The following is a 16,307-nucleotide window of genomic DNA, read 5'->3' as shown; positions in this document are numbered from 1 at the left end:
ATGTGCTGCCCAGACCCCTGTTACCTGTGGAAATAGTGCTGGGAAAGGGTCTGCAGCTATCAAACCTCTTTGGGATTAACTCAAACGAAGAAAATTGCCTTGCCCAAGATCTGGGCCCCTTCCAGAGCAGCCTGTCTCCAGTGACTGATCAACCAGGAGGTATAATTTCTCAGCCCCGTTGTCACAACTTGAGATAACACAGAAGGGCCATCCCAGCTCCAGAGCTCCCTGTAGATTCAAATGAGGCCTTCATTGGGACTGCATCAGAACGACCAACTTCCCCCTTTGCCTAATCTTGCTTTCTTCCCCTCCCTTCCACCGGTGTTGATCCTAAGAGCATTCCCTGAAAAACCTCCTGCAGCTAATCACAACCTGAGTCAGCTTCCAGTTTGTAACACAATGTAGCATATGTCACAAACTCCTAAAATTTCAAAAAATCTTGCTCATGAGTCATTTTCTGAGCATACCTATAAAGCTAGTCTGGGCCACAGATAATTTTTTCTATTACTTTACTTGGTATTTTCCACTGCACATTGCTGACTATATTAGTCTCTTATCCTGCTTTCCTAAAGTACTTCATAGCATTAGGTTTTATCATAAAAGTGTGTGGATAGTTGATGGAAAAATACTGTATAAGGAGAGTGTACAAGTCCATTTTCACACTGCTATAAAGACATACCTGAGACCAGGTAATCTATAAATAAAAGAAGTTTAATCTAATCACAGTTCTACATGGCTGGTGTGGCCTCAGGAAACTTATAATCATGGCAGAAGGAGAAGGAGAAGCTAGTACCTTTTTCACAAGGAGGCAGGGGCAGGGAACTCCCTCACACTTTAAAACAATCAGATAGTGAGTGAGAATTGCAAGTCTGAAAAACAGCTGGGCAGTCATTAAATCTTAAAGCTCCACAATAATCTCCTTTGACTCCATGTCTCACATACAGGCCACACTGATGCAGTGGGCTCCCACAACCTTGGGCAGCTCCACCCCATAGCTGCTTTCACAGGCTGGTGTTGAGTGCCTGTGATTTTTCCAGGCTCACCATGAAAGCTGTTGGTGGACCTACCATTCTGGGGTCTGGAGGACGATGGCCCACTTCTCACAGCTCCTAGGCAGTGCCCCAGTAGGGTCAATGTGTGGGGCTCCAACCCCACATTTCCCCTCTGCATTGCCCTAGTAGAGGTCCTTCATGAACGCTCCACCCCAGCATCAGACTTCTGCCTGGACACGGAGGCATTTCCATACATCCTCTAAAATCTAGGTGGATGTTCCCAAACATCAACTCTTGTCTTCTGTGCACAGGCCCAACACCATGTGAAAGCTGTCAAGGCTTGGAGCTTGCACCCTCTGAGGCAATGGCCCAAGCTGTACCTTGGTCCCTTTTAGCCATGGCTGGAGCTGGAGTGACTGGGGTGCAGGACACCATGTCCCGAGGTGCTGTGTAGAGCAGTGGGGCCCTAGGCCTAGCCCACAAAACCATATTTCCTTCCTAGGCCTCTGGGCCTGTAATGGGAAAGGCTGCTGTGAAGATCTCTGAAATGTCCTTGAGACTTTTTCTCCATTGTCAGGTTACTTATGCAAAGTTTGGCAGCCAGTTTGAATTTCTCTCCAGAAAATGGGTTTTTCTTTCCTACCACATGGTCAGGCTGCAAATTTTCCAAACTTTTATACTCTGCTTCCCTTTTAAACATAAGTTCCAATTTCAGATCATCTCTTTGTGAACGTATATGACTGTACACATTCAGAAAGAGCCAGGTCATCTCTTGAATGCTTTGCTACTTAGAAATATCTTCTGCCAGATACCCTAAATCATCTCTCTCAACTTCAAAGTTCCACAGATCTCTAAGGCAGGTGCAAAATGCTGCCAGTCTCTGCCAAAGCATAGCAAGAGTGATCTTTCCTCCAGTTACCAAGAAATTCCTCATCTCCATCTGAGACCACCTCAGCCTTGTCTATATCACTATCAGCATTTTGGTCAAAACCATTCAACAAGTTTCTAGGAAGTTCCAAACTTTCCCACATTTTTCTGTCTTCTTCTGAACTCTCTAAACCATTCCAACCACTGCCCATTACCCATTTCTAAAGTTGCTTCCACATTTTCAGGTGTCTTTATAGCAGTGCCCCAAATTCCCTGTACCAACTTTCTATATTAGTCCATTTTCACACTACTATAAAGACATACCTGAGACTGGATAACTTATAAACAAAAGAGGTTTAATTGACTCACAGTTCTACACAGCTGGGAAGTCCTCAGGAAACTTGCAATTATGGTGGGAGGCGAAGGAGAAGCAAGTACCTTCTTCACAAGGTGGCAGGAGAGAGAGGGGCACCGCCTCACACTTTTAAACCATCAGACCTCATGAGAACTCACACACCGTCATGAGGGCATGGGGGAAACCACCCCATAGCCAATTACCTACCACCAGGTCCCTCCCTCGACCTATAGGGATTACAGTTTGAGATGAGATTCAGGTGGGGTCACAGAACCAAACCATATCAGAGAAAAAAGGTAGATTGGTGGAGAGCATGGCAGGAAGGAATACAAATACCAGTTTGTTAAAAACTGATCAGCTGGATCACTTTTTTAAAATGCCACTGGTGAAATAAAGCATAATTTTCTCTCTAAATTATTACACAAATTACATTTTAGGCTGATTTTCAACCCAGATGAAAAACTAAGATTTATACACCAAAAATGGTGGAGGATGCATGGGACAATAAAAAAACTTTTGAGGTGGTCAGACTCAGGTTCAGAAAGCAGCGCTGTCATTTTCCAGCAGTGGAACTTTCACCAGGTTACTTAATTTCTCTCACCTCTCATTTTCTCATCAAAGAATTGTAATACTATTGTGCAGACTAAAGAAAGTGTATACAGGACACCTAGAAGAGTCTTGGCTCATGATATCCTCAATAAATTGTATTTCTATAATGATAATAATTACTTTACCTGGAAGTAGAATGATTATCTTAAGTGGCTTTTGCCTATATTTAATATGTATTCTAAAGTATGAATGTAACAATGTATAGATTATTCCAGAGACAATAAGATGTTGTAGCTAGTTAATACTTTTAAGATCCTTTTGCTGAAGTCATATTGATGCTAGCAGTGCCAGGATTTTGCTAAAGGATTGAAGTTCTGTGGAGTTTTTTTTTTTTTTGGAGTGTTTCAAATAGCATCTTCACATCAAATTTCCTGAATTTTTACTTCAACAGTTTGCAGTGAAAGAAGTAAACTATCACTTGAAAATAATGTATTATACAAAATGTATTTCTAAGAAATGTGGATTTATTAAAAATTCTGTTAGCACTCCATCTGCTAGTAAGAAACATTATTTCATGTAAGTAGCTGTCTCAAGAATGGAAACTTTTCCATTAAGTGCTAAAGATTTTATATAGTACCAGAATATTAAAAATGGATTTCTAAAAGAACACCTAAAAGCACCAGTGACACAGATTATTCTGCCTGTGTGTTCAGAATTAGAATAAAGCTTTTGATAATATTGTCAATGTGCTGAAATTATTATTAAAGGTCCTTAACCTTATTGTGGAACAGTTGAACAATACTTGTTTGTTCATCACAGAATTATGTAGGAAAGATTGTTGGGTTTCAAGGCTTTCAGGTGCTTTTTTTCCCTTTTTATTTTTTTAAGCTAAAAGTGATGTTGGCAAAGACAAAGAGTAGAGTTACAAAAGCTGATGGTACCTGCTGAGATAAGTTCTGATGTTATCGTTAATAGTGATAAGAGTCTCTATCCATGGGTAAAATTTTTTCATACACACTATTTTTAAGTGAAGTACTTGCATAAAGTTGCTTTTTTCCTCTTGGAACTCACCCTTTGAGAGGTTGTACAATAACCTGTTATATAAATGTACAGTGGATATTTCAATAGTGTCTCATATTGCCTTAAGTGAGACACACATGAGTTTCATCAAGGGCATTGCTGTATATAATGTGTTGTCACACCCCTGTGTGGGACTGGGACTCGTAACCATTATATTTTTGGGAAAGTCACATTCTGATCCACCTCCCCACTTTACCTTATTTTTTGATTCCTTTAAAAATATTTAGAAAAACACAATAATGGTATAGTTGTATCAGCCAGCTGAAATTTTTAATTAAAAAATAAGTACAACATTCACATGTTTTGAAGTTTATAATAGAGTATTAATATAGATGTAATAGTATTAGCAATGTTTGTTTTTAAGCTGAGTAATTCTCAGAGATTTATTTTATTGATATGCTTCAAAATGTACATACAGTCCTTTGTATGCATCCAATAACACATAAAAAGCAATATTTAACTCCCTCCCACTATTAAATAAACAAATAACAAAAAAGAAAAATAAAAAGTAAAATCCTCTTTTCTTTTCTTTAAATTAAGTAAAATATGTATTATATATTTATTTGTTAAAAAAAACAGTAAGCCCATTATATGTTAACTTAACAAAACTTCCAAACAAAAAACATTGTCCCACTATTTTATATTTTTGAAAATCTCTAATATTTTCTTTTTTTTATGACTTAAAGTATGCTAAATTTTTTTTTATATACTTTAAGTTTTAGGGTACATGTGCAGATTGTGCAGGTTAGTTACATATGTATGCATGTGCCATGCTGGTGCGCTGCACCCACTAACTCATCATCTAGCATTAGGTATATCTCCCGATGCTATCCCTCCCCCCTCCCCCCACCCCACAACAGTCCCCAGAGTGTGATATTCCCCTTCCTGTGTCCATGTGATCTCATTGTTCAGTTCCCACCTATGAGTGAGAATACGCGGTATTTGGTTTTTTGTTCTTGCGATAGTTTACTGAGAATGATGATTTCCAATTTCATCCATGTCCCTACAAAGGACATGAACTCATCATTTTTTATGGCTGCATAGTATTCCATGGTGTATATGTGCCACATTTTCTTAATCCAGTCTATCATTGCTGGACATTTGGGTTGGTTCCAAGTCTTTGCTATTGTGAATAATGCCTCAATAAACATACGTGTGCATGTGTCTTTATAGCAGCATGATTTATAGTCCTTTGAGTATATACCCAGTAATGGGATGGCTGGGTCAAATGGTATTTCCAGTTCTAGATCCCTGAGGAATCGCCACACTGACTTCCACAATGGTTGAACTAGTTTACAGTCCCACCAACAGTGTAAAAGTGTTCCTATTTCTCCACATCCTCTCCAGCACCTGTTGTTTCCTGACTTTTTAATGATCACCATTCTAACTGGTGTGAGATGGTATCTCATTGTGGTTTTGATTTGCATTTCTCTGATGGCCAGTGATGATGAGCATTTTTTCATGTGTTTTTTGGCTGCATAAATGTCTTCTTTTGAGAAGTGTCTGTTCATGTCCTTCACCCACTTGTTGATGGGGTTGTTTGTTTTTTTCTTGTAAATTTGTTTGAGTTCATTGTAGATTCTGGATATTAGCCCTTTGTCAGATGAGTAGTTTGCGAAAATTTTCTCCCATTTTGTAGGTTGCCTGTTCATTCTGATGGTAGTTTCTTTTGCTGTGCAGAAGCTCTTTAGTTTAATTAGATCCCATTTGTCAATTTTGGCTTTTGTTGCCATTGCTTTTGGTGTTTTAGACATGAAGTCCTTGCCCATGCCTATGTCCTGAATGGTAATGCCTAGGTTTTCTTCTAGGGTTTTTATGGTTTTAGGTCTAACGTTTAAGTCTTTAATCCATCTTGAATTGATTTTTGTATAAGGTGTAAGGAAGGGATCCAGTTTCAGCTTTCTGCATATGGCTAGCCAGTTTTCCCAGCACCATTTATTAAATAGGGAATCCTTTCCCCATTGCTTGTTTTTCTCAGGTTTGTCAAAGATCAGATAGTTGTAGATATGCGGCATTATTTCTGAGGGCTCTGTTCTGTTCCATTGATCTATATCTCTGTTTTGGTACCAGTACCATGCTCTTTTGGTTACTGTAGCCTTGTAGTATAGTTTGAAGTCAGGTAGTGTGATGCCTCCAGCTTTGTTCTTTTGGCTTAGGATTGACATGGCGATGCGGGCTCTTTTTTGGTTCCATATGAACTTTAAAGTAGTTTTTTCCAATTCTGTGAAGAAAGCCATTGGTAGCTTGATGGGGATGGCATTGAATCTGTAAATTACCTTGGGCAGTATGGCCATTTTCACGATATTGATTCTTCCTACCCATGAGCATGGAATGTTCTTCCATTTGTTTGTATCCTCTTTTATTTCCTTGAGCAGTGGTTTGTAGTTCTCCTTGAAGAGGTCCTTCACATCCCTTGTAAGTTGGATTCCTAGGTATTTTATTCTCTTTGAAGCAATTGTGAATGAGAGTTCACTCATGATTTAGCTCTCTGTTCGTCTGTTGTTGGTGTATAAGAATGCTTGTGATTTTTGTACATTGATTTTGTATCCTGAGACTTTGCTGAAGTTGCTTATCAGCTTAAGGAGATTTTGGGCTAAGAGAATGGGGTTTTCTAGATATACAATCATGTCGTCTGCAAACAGGGACAATTTGACTTCCTCTTTTCCTAATTGAATAGCCTTTATTTCCTTCTCCTGCCTAATTGCCCTGGCCAGAACTTCCAACACTATGTTGAATAGGAGTGGTGAGAGAGGGCATCCATGTCTTGTGCCAGTTTTCAAAGGTAATGCTTCCAGTTTTTGCCCATTCAGTATGATATTGGCTGTGGGTTTGTCATAGATAGCTCTTATTATTTTGAAATACATCCCATCAATACCTAATTTATTGAGAGTTTTTAGCATGAAGGGTTGTTGAATTTTGTTAAAGACTTTTTCTGCATCTATTGAGATAATCATGTGGTTTTTGTCTTTGGCTCTGGTTATATGCTGGATTACATTTATTGATTTGCGTATATTGAATCAGCCTTGCATCCCAGGGATGAAGCCCACTTGATCATGGTGGATAAGCTTTTTGATGTGCTGCTGGATTCGGTTTGCCAGTATTTTATTGAGGATTTTTGCATCAATGTTCATCAAGGATATTGGTCTAAAATTCTCTTTTTTTTGTTGTGTCTCTGCCTGGCTTTGGTATCAGAATGATGCTGGCCTCATAAAATGAGTTAGGGAGGATTCCCTCTTTTTCTATTGATTGGAATAGTTTCAGAAGGAATGGTACCAGTTCCTCCTTGTACCTCGGGTAGAATTCGGCTGTGAATCCATCTGGTCCTGGACTCTTTTTTGTTGGTAAGCTATTGATTATTGCCACAATTTCAGATCCTGTTATTCAGAGATTCAACTTCTTCCTGGTTTAGTCTTGGGAGAGTGTATGTGTCCAGGAATTTATCCATTTCTTCTAGATTTTCTAGTTTATTTGCATAGAGGTGTTTGTAGTATTCTCTGATGGTAGTTTGTATTTCTGTGGGATCGGTGGTGATATCCCCTTTATCATTTTTTATTGCGTCTATTTGATTCTTCTCTCTTTTTTTCTTTATTAGTCTTGCTAGTGGTCTATCAATTTTGTTGATCCTTTCAAAAAACCAGCTCCTGGATTCATTAATTTTTTGAAGGCTTTTTTGTGTCTCTATTTCCTTCAGTTCTGCTCTGATTTTAGTTATTTCTTGCCTTCTGCTAGCTTTTGAATGTGTTTGCTCTTGCTTTTCTAGTTCTTTTAATTGTGATGTTAGGGTGTCAATTTTGGATCTTTCCTGCTTTCTCTTGTGGGCATTTAGTGCTATAAATTTCCCTCTACACACTGCTTTGAATGCGTCCCAGAGATTCTGGTATGTTGTGTCTTTGTTCTCGTTGGTTTCAAAGAACATCTTTATTTCTGCCTTCATTTCGTTATGTACCCAGTAGTCATTCAGGAGCAGGTTGTTCAGTTTCCATGTAGTTGAGCGGTTTTGAGTGAGATTCTTAATCCTGAGTTCTAGTTTGATTGCACTGTGGTCTGAGAGATAGTTTGTTATAAATTCTGTTCCTTTACATTTGCTGAGGAGAGGTTTACTTCCCAGTATGTGGTCAATTTTGGAATAGGTGTGGTGTGGAGCTGAAAAAAAAGTATATTCTGTTGATTTGAGGTGGAGAGTTCTGTAGATGTCTATCAGGTCCGCTTGGTGCGGAGCTGAGTTCAATACCTGGGTATCCTTGTTGACTTTCTGTCTCGTTGATCTGTCTAATGTTGACAGTGGGGTGTTAAAGTCTCCCATTATTAATGTGTGCGAGTCTAAGTCTCTTTGTAGGTCACTCAGGACTTGCTTCATGAATCTTGGTGCTCCTGTATTGGGTGCATATAAATTTAGGATAGTTAGCTCTTCTTGTTGAATTGATCCCTTTACCATTATGTAATGGCCTTCTTTGTCTCTTTTGATCTTTGTTGGTTTAAAGTCTGTTTTATCAGAGACTAGGATTGCAACCCCTGCCTTTTTTTGTTTTCCATTGGCTTGGTAGATCTTCCTCCATCCTTTTATTTTGAGCCTATGTGTGTCTCTGCACGTGAGATGGGTTTCCTGAATATAGCACACTGATGGGTCTTGACTCTTTATCCAACTTGCCAGTCTGTGTCTTTTAATTGGAGCATTTAGTCCATTGACATTTAAAGTTAATATTGTTATGTGTGAATTTGATCCTGTCATTATGATGTTAGCTGGTTATTTTGCTCATTAGTTGATGCAGTTTCTTCCTAGTCTTGATGGTCTTTACATTTTGGCATGATTTTGCAGCGGCTGGTACTGGTTGTTCCTTTCCATGTTTAGTGCTTCCTTCAGGAGCTCTTGTAAGGCAGGCCTGGTGGTGACAAAATCTCTCAGCATTTGCTTGTCTGTAAAGTATTTTATTTCTCCTTCACTTATGAAGCTTAGTTTGGCTGGATATGAAATTCTGGGTTGAAAATTCTTTTCTTTAAGAATGTTGAATATTGGCCCCCACTCTCTTCTGGCTTGTAGGGTTTCTGCCGAGAGATCCACTGTTAGTCTGATGGGCTTCCCTTTGAGGGTAACCCGACCTTTCTCTCTGGCTGCCCTTAACATTTTTTCCTTCATTTCAACTTTGGTGAATCTGACAATTATGTGTCTTGGAGTTGCTCTTCTCGAGGAGTATCTTTGTGGTGTTCTCTGTATTTCCTGAATCTGAACGTTGGCCTGCCTTGCTAGATTGGGGAAGTTCTCCTGGATAATATCCTGCAGAGTGTTTTCCAACTTGGTTCCATTCTCCTCATCACTTTCAGGTACACCAATCAGACGTAGATTTGGTCTTTTCACATAGTCCCATATTTCTTGGAGGCTTTGCTAATTTCTTTTTATTCTTTTTTCTCTAAACTTCCCTTCTCGCTTCATTTCATTCCTTTCATCTTCCATCGCTGATACCCTTTCTTCCAGTTGATCCCATCGGCTCCTGAGGCTTCTGCATTCTTCACGTAGTTCTCGAGCCTTGGTTTTCAGCTCCATCAGCTCCTTTAAGCACTTCTCTGTATTGGTTATTCTAGTTATACATTCTTCTAAATTTTTTTCAAAGTTTTCAACTTCTTTGCCTTTGGTTTGAATGTCCTCCTGTAGCTCAGAGTAATTTGATCGTCTGAAGCCTTCTTCCCTCAGCTCGTCAAAGTCATTCTCCATCCAGCTTTGTTCCTTTGCTGGTGAGGAACTGCATTCCTTTGGAGGAGAGGTGCTCTGCTTTTTAGAGTTTCCAGTTTTTCTGCTCTGTTTTTTCCCCATCTTTGTGGTTTTATCTACTTTTGTTCTTTGATGATGGTGATGTACAGATGGGTTTTTGGTGTGGATGTCCTTTCTGTTTGTTAGTTTTCCTTCTAACAGACAGGACCCTCAGCTGCAGGTCTGTTGGAATACCCTGCCGTGTGAGGTGTCAGTGTGCCCCTGCTGGGGGGTGCCTCCCAGTTAGGCTGCTCGGGAGTCAGGGGTCAGGGACCCACTTGAGGAGGCAGTCTGCCCATTCTCAGATCTCCAGCTGCGTGCTGGGAGAACCACTGCTCTCTTCAAAGCTGTCAGACAGGGACACTTAAGTCTGCAGAGGTTACTGCTGTCTTTTTGTTTGTCTGTGCCCTGCCCCAAGAGGTGGAGCCTACAGAGGCAGGCAGGCCTCCTTGAGCTGTGGTGGGCTCCACCCAGTTCGAGCTTCCCGGCTGCTTTGTTTACCTAATCAAGGCTGGGCAATGGCGGGCGCCCCTCCCCCAGCCTCGCTGCCGCCTTGCAGTTTGATCTCAGACCGCTGTGCTAGCAATCAGCGAGACTCTGTGGGCATAGGACCCTCTGAGCCAGGTGCAGGATATAATCTCGTGGTGCACCGTTTTTTAAGCCCGTCGGAAAAGCGCAGTATTCAGGTGGGAGTGACTCGATTTTCCAGGTGCTGTCCGTCACCCCTTTCTTTGACTCAGAAAGGGAACTCCCTGACCCCTTGCGCTTCCCAAGTGAGGCAATGCCTCGCCCTGCTTCGGCTCGCGCACGGTGCGCGCACCCACTGACCTGTGCCCACTGTCTGGCACTCCCTAGTGAGATGAACCCAGTACCTCAGATGGAAATACAGAAATCACCCGTCTTCTGCGTCGCTCACGCTGGGAGCTGTAGACCAGAGCTGTTCCTATTCGGCCATCTTGGCTCCTCCGCCCTAAAATCCTCTTTTCATTCCTAGTCATTCTCTGTAAAGGTAACTACTATTTTGATAATTTCTAGTGTATCCTTTCTAAAAAAAGTTCTGTGCAACTAAAATTATACATTTTAAATAGTTCTTTTATTTTTTTAACTGTAAAGACAATATTGCTGCTAGACAGGATCTAGAGCTAGAAAATTTGGGTTGGAATTCTGTCTCCTCTGATGACCAGTTATACAACTTTGAATACGTTTTTAAATCTCTCTGTGCTTCAGTTCCTTCATCTGTAAAATGTGGCCAATACGCTTCAGAGGGCTGTTTTTAGGATTTAACGTATCATTTATGTAAAGCACATTCCTGGCACACAGCACTCAGCAAATATGGTCTCCAATTAATATTTATATATTAAAAAAGATTATATTTTAACTCTTGTTTCAGTTAGCTTTGCGTGACTGTATTTTTATATTCTTGTTTTTAATCTTTTGTGAATCACATTGTTTTAGATGTCTCATATACACAATATACAATTTAAAAATTGTACCCAATATGAGAGTTTTTCTTTTAGTAGATGAATATATGCCATTTATATTTGTCGATACAATAAATGTATTAGGCTTTATTTCTTGGTGACAGGGTCTTGCTCTGTCACCCAGGCTGGAGTGCAGTGGTGTGATCATAGCTCACGGCAGCCTTGAACTTCTAGGCTCAAGTGATCCTCCCACTTCAGCCTCCCAAGTGGCTGAGACTACAAGTGTATGTCACCATGCCCAGCTATTTAATTTTTTTTTTTTTTTGGTAGAAACAAGGTCTTGCTATGTTGCCCAGGTTGGTCTTGAACTCCTGGGCTCAAGTGATCCTCCTGCTTCAGCCTCTCAAAGTGCTGGGATTATAGGCATGAGGCACTGCACTCAGCCTTGGATTTTTTTTTTTATGTGTGCGGTTTTTCTAAGTTCAACAATTTTTTGTCTGTTTTAAAACTTCTACTTAACTTTATAGCAGTTTATATAATATTACAGTTAATCTTGTATTTTTTAATTTAGCAACTTTAAATGGTTCTATTCCCTGCAGAAATAAATAAGAAAATGAGCAATTCACACTTTCTGTTAGCTCTTTCCTTATCCAATATCAGCTTGACTAAGCCACAGTCCACAGGCCACATATGGTCCAGGATGGCTTTGCATACAGCCCAACACAAATTCGTAAACTTTCTTATAATATTATGAGATTTTTATTTTTATTTTTATTTTTGCAATTTGCTTTTTAGCTCATCAGCTGTCATTAGTGTTAGTGTATTTTATGCACAGCCCAAGACAATTCTTCTTCTTCTAATGTGGCCCAGGGAAGCCAAAAGTTTGGACACCCTATTGTATCTTAAAAATGTTAGTTACACGGTGAAACCCCATCTCTACTAAAAATACAAAAAACTAGCCAGGCGTGGTGGCGGGTGCCTGCAGTCCCAGCTACTTGGGAGGCTGAGGCAGGAGGATGGTGTGAACCTGGGAGGCAGAGCTTGCCGTGAGCCGAGATCGCGCTACTGGCCATCAGCCTGGGTGACAGAGCAAGACTCTGTCTCAAAAAAAAAAAAAAAAAGTTACATTCTTATTTTCAATATCTTTTGGTAGTTTCCTATATATTTTATATAGTTAAATCTTGATTTATCAAAATAGGTATGCTGAAATGATAGAATTTCCGTTTGTTTAGTTATGTATATGAGTAGATTCAGTGAACAAAATATTCAATCTCAAAAGTCACTTAGAATTGTGGTTTAAATGATTTGAGATTTTATTTACTTTTATAATCTTTTTCACCTTTTTTAAAAGTTTCTTTTCTAGTTTTTATTTTATTTTATTTATTTATGTTTTTATGTATGTATGTATATATTTAATAGAGACAGGGCTTCACCATGTTGCCCAGGCTGATCTTCAATTCCTGGGTTCAAGCAATCTTCCTGCCTCGCCCTCCCAAAGTGCTGGGATTACAGGTGTGAGTCAAAGTGCCTGGCTCAACTTTTATTTTAGATTCAGTAGCAACATGTACATGGGTATATTACATGATGCTGGGATTTGGTATACAAATTATCCTGTCACCCAGGTTCTGATTATAATACTCAACATTTAGTTTTTCAACCCTTGCCTCCCTTCCTCCCTCCCCCATCTAGTAGTCCCCAGTTTCTATTGTTGCCATTTTTATGTCCATGAGTACCCAATGTTTAGCTCCTACTTATAAGTGAGAACATACAGTATTTGCTGGGTTGTCTGTTCCTTTTTGAATTCGCTTGTATTAGTTCGTTTTCACGTTGCTATAAAGAACTGCCTGACACTGGGTAATTTATAAAGGAAAGAAGTTTAATTGACTCACAGTTCTGCATGGCTGAGGAGGCCTCAGGAAACTTAAAACCATGGTGGAAGGTGAAGAGGAAGCAAGGCACCTTTTTTACAAGGTGTTAGGAAAGAGAAATGCTGAGCAAAGAGGGAAGAGCCCCTTATAAAACCATCAGATCTTGTGAGAACTCACTTACTATCATGAGAACAGCACGGGGAAACTGCCCCCATGATTCAATTACCTCCACTTGGTCTCTCCCTTGGATTATGGGGATTACAATTCAAGATGAGATTTGAGTGGGGACAGAAAGCCTAACCATATCAGGCCTGCAGCTGCATCCATGTTGAGGCAAAGGGCATGATTTCATTCTTTTTATGACTCCTTCGTATTTCTTGTTATATATGCACTACATTTTCTGTATCTAATCCACTGTTGGTGGGCACCTAGGTTGATTCCATGTCTTTGATATTGTGAATAGTGTTGCAACGAAGGTGTGAGTGCATGTGTCTTTTGGTAGAATGATTTATTTTCTTTTGGATATATACTCAGTAATGGGATTTCTGAGTTAAATGGTGGTTCTGTTTTAGGTTCTTTGAGAAATCTTCAAACTGTTTTCCACACTGACTGAAGTACTTTCCACTCCCACCAACAGTGTGTAAGCAGTCCCTTTTCTCTACAGTCTCACCAACATGTGTTGTTTTTTGACCTTTTTAATAATATCCATCCTGACTGGTGTGAGGTGGTGTCTCACTGTGGTTTTGTTTCGTATTTCTTTGATGATTAGTGATGTGGAACATTTTTTTCATGTTTGTTAGCTTCTTGTATGTCTTCTTTTGAGATGTGTCTGTTCGTGTCTTTGGCCCATTTTTTAATGAGGTTGCTTCTTTTTCATTTTTTAAAGTTTTTATAGATTCTGGATATCAGACCTTTGTCAGATGTAACTTTTTTGTTATTAATTTATAACATAATTGCATTGTCATAAGCAAATATAGCCTGATAGCAATTTTTAAAGTTTTTTTGACCTAAAAGTCAAAAACCTTGCTTGTGGCCTTTTTTTTTTTTTTTATTTTTACTTATTTCCTATGTGCTAGAGAAGAATTTGCATTCTCTGTTTTAGGTGGAGGGTTCTGCATATGTATAGCCTATTTCATTGTTCAAACCTTTTCTATCCATTGGCCTCTCAATAATAGAGAGCTGTGTTGACATCTCTCCCTTTAATGGTGATTGTCCATTTCCTCTTTTTTTTTTTTTGCAATTTTATAACTTTATTTGATGTATTTGACAATCAGCGATTAGTTCTCATCCACATCGACTGTCTTTAGATTTTTGAAAGTGGTAACAGGTATGTAGGTAACCAAAATATAGAGCTTATTTGGTGAATCTTCATCCTCATTACGTTTTCTGGACAACCACACACGGATACCGTGTGGGTCATACCTTATTCCTTTGGCCCAGACCTCTTTGTTGCACCTGGTATCAATGCGCACATCTGGAGTTCCCATCTCCTTCATGGCAAATTGCAGAATCTCTTTGAGTTCCCGAGGGGCACGCTTCTTAAGCCCACTCCATGGATGCACTTGTGAATATTGATGGTGTATTCTCGGGTCACCACCTCGTTGATGGCAGAATGGCCCTTTTTCTTCTCGTCACCCTTCTTTGCGGGAGCCATTCTCTCGGGTCAAAGTTGGAAAGCTGTCCATTTCTTATTATAGTTTTAATTACCTTTTCCCTGAGTATTTTGAAGCTATTTAACTATATGTATACAAAGTTAAATGTTTAAACGACCTTGATTAATTGAACTTCTCATCTTCATATAGTGATTTTTTAAAAAATAAATCACAAATAAAGCTTTTCTTTTGTCTTAAATTAAAACAGCTGATATTAAAACAGCTATCCAGGTTGTCTTTTGTTGATATTTTTTGCCTATATAGTACTGAAATATTTTACCAGTTTCTACCACATAACTTTTTGCTTTATATTTGTCTCATTTATTTTTCTTTTTTTCTTTCCCTTTGGCTTATTTTGCTTTTGGGTTTTTTTTTAATCACGTATTTTTTCTTTACTAATTTGGAAGTTATATGTCCTATTTCTATTTTATTGGTTAATATCTTTAAAATTTTATAGTGTACTTTTAACGAAGTCCAAAATTAATTCCTAATCCCCATTTGAAACCAGGATCTTAATTCTAATCACATCTTAATTCTAATCAGTACTTCCTTAGATTTATCTACAATTATATATTTTTTTCAATTTTCTTTCCTTCTTGCATTCAAATCTTCTTTTCTGGGCTTCTTTTCCTTCCTCCTGAATTACATCTTTAGGAATTTCCCTAGTGAAGATCTATCACTATGTGTTCATTTTTGCTTTATCTTCCGACAAAGATGAGACCAGGGGCAGGCATTTTTTTGAGAAACTTCTGAGGTCTCTACAAATCCAGGTTGTGATTTTTTTTTCTCAATAAACTCTGCATATATTATTCTATTGGTCTCCAGCATCCATGTTACTGTTAGTTTATTCGTCTTTTCTTCCTCCCTAGCTGTTTGACAATTACACAGTTTTAAGTTGAAAATGTTCAGGCCAGGCATAGTGGCCTGTGCTTGTAATCCCAGCTACTCTGGAGGCTGAGGTTGAAGAATCAGTTGAGGTATGATACCACCACTACACTTCAGCCTAGGTGGCAGTGTGAGAACTTGTCTCTAAAAAAATTTTTTTTAAAAAAAGAAAAAAATGTGTGGTTCAATCTTCTTGTTCTCAGTTTCATTATAACATTTTAGGTATGAATTTCTATATAATTGGCTTTGGTTTTATTGGGTTTTTAAAATACGATGCTTGATATCCTTTATCAGTTCTGAAAAAAATGTCAGTCATTACCTCTTGGTGAGTCATCACCTTTTCTCCATATTCTCTATTGTCTTTTGCTTAGACTCCATTTAGGCCACCATATTTGAAATTTCTTATCTCTTAAATTTCCTTTTATATTTTCCTTATTCTTTTCTCACTCTTTTCTCATTGTCTTGGAATCTGCTCTCTCTTTTGATTCTTTAATTCTCTGTCAAATGTGTTTAATATGTTGCTAACCAATCCACTGAGGTATTATTATTGTTGTTATTCTTATTGGTAAATGTTTAAGTTAACTGTTAATATTTTAAGTTCTCAGGTTTGGTGATGAGCTGAAGTTTGGTAATGAATTTCCAAGTGTTCATTATATTTTAAAGATAAAATAAAATAAAACAGGCCATTCTTGGGTAAATGACTCTACTGTGTCATAATTCAAGGGTCATGATTAAGCCAGTTTTATGCACCTAATTTCCATTAAAAAGTAAGTTTCAAATAGTCTCAGATTTTATTTTATTTTTTTAAGAGATGGGCTCACTCTGTTGCCCAGGCTGGAGTGTAGGGGTGTGGCCATGACTCACCGCAGCCTATAACTCCTGAGCTCAAGTGATC

The 16,307-nt window shown here is 38.8% G+C and overlaps 1 pseudogene; it reads right to left on the bottom strand.

The window, feature by feature from the left end:
• Window positions 1-10,256: 10,256 nt before the first annotated feature.
• Window positions 10,257-15,928, bottom strand: LOC134730817 (large ribosomal subunit protein eL31-like; annotated as a pseudogene).
• Window positions 15,929-16,307: the final 379 nt, after the last annotated feature.

The sequence above is a fragment of the Pan paniscus genome, chromosome 6, assembly GCF_029289425.2.
Source record: "Pan paniscus chromosome 6, NHGRI_mPanPan1-v2.0_pri, whole genome shotgun sequence".
Classification (NCBI taxonomy): domain Eukaryota; kingdom Metazoa; phylum Chordata; class Mammalia; order Primates; family Hominidae; genus Pan; species Pan paniscus.
This window is presented reverse-complemented; position numbering and strand designations above follow the sequence as displayed.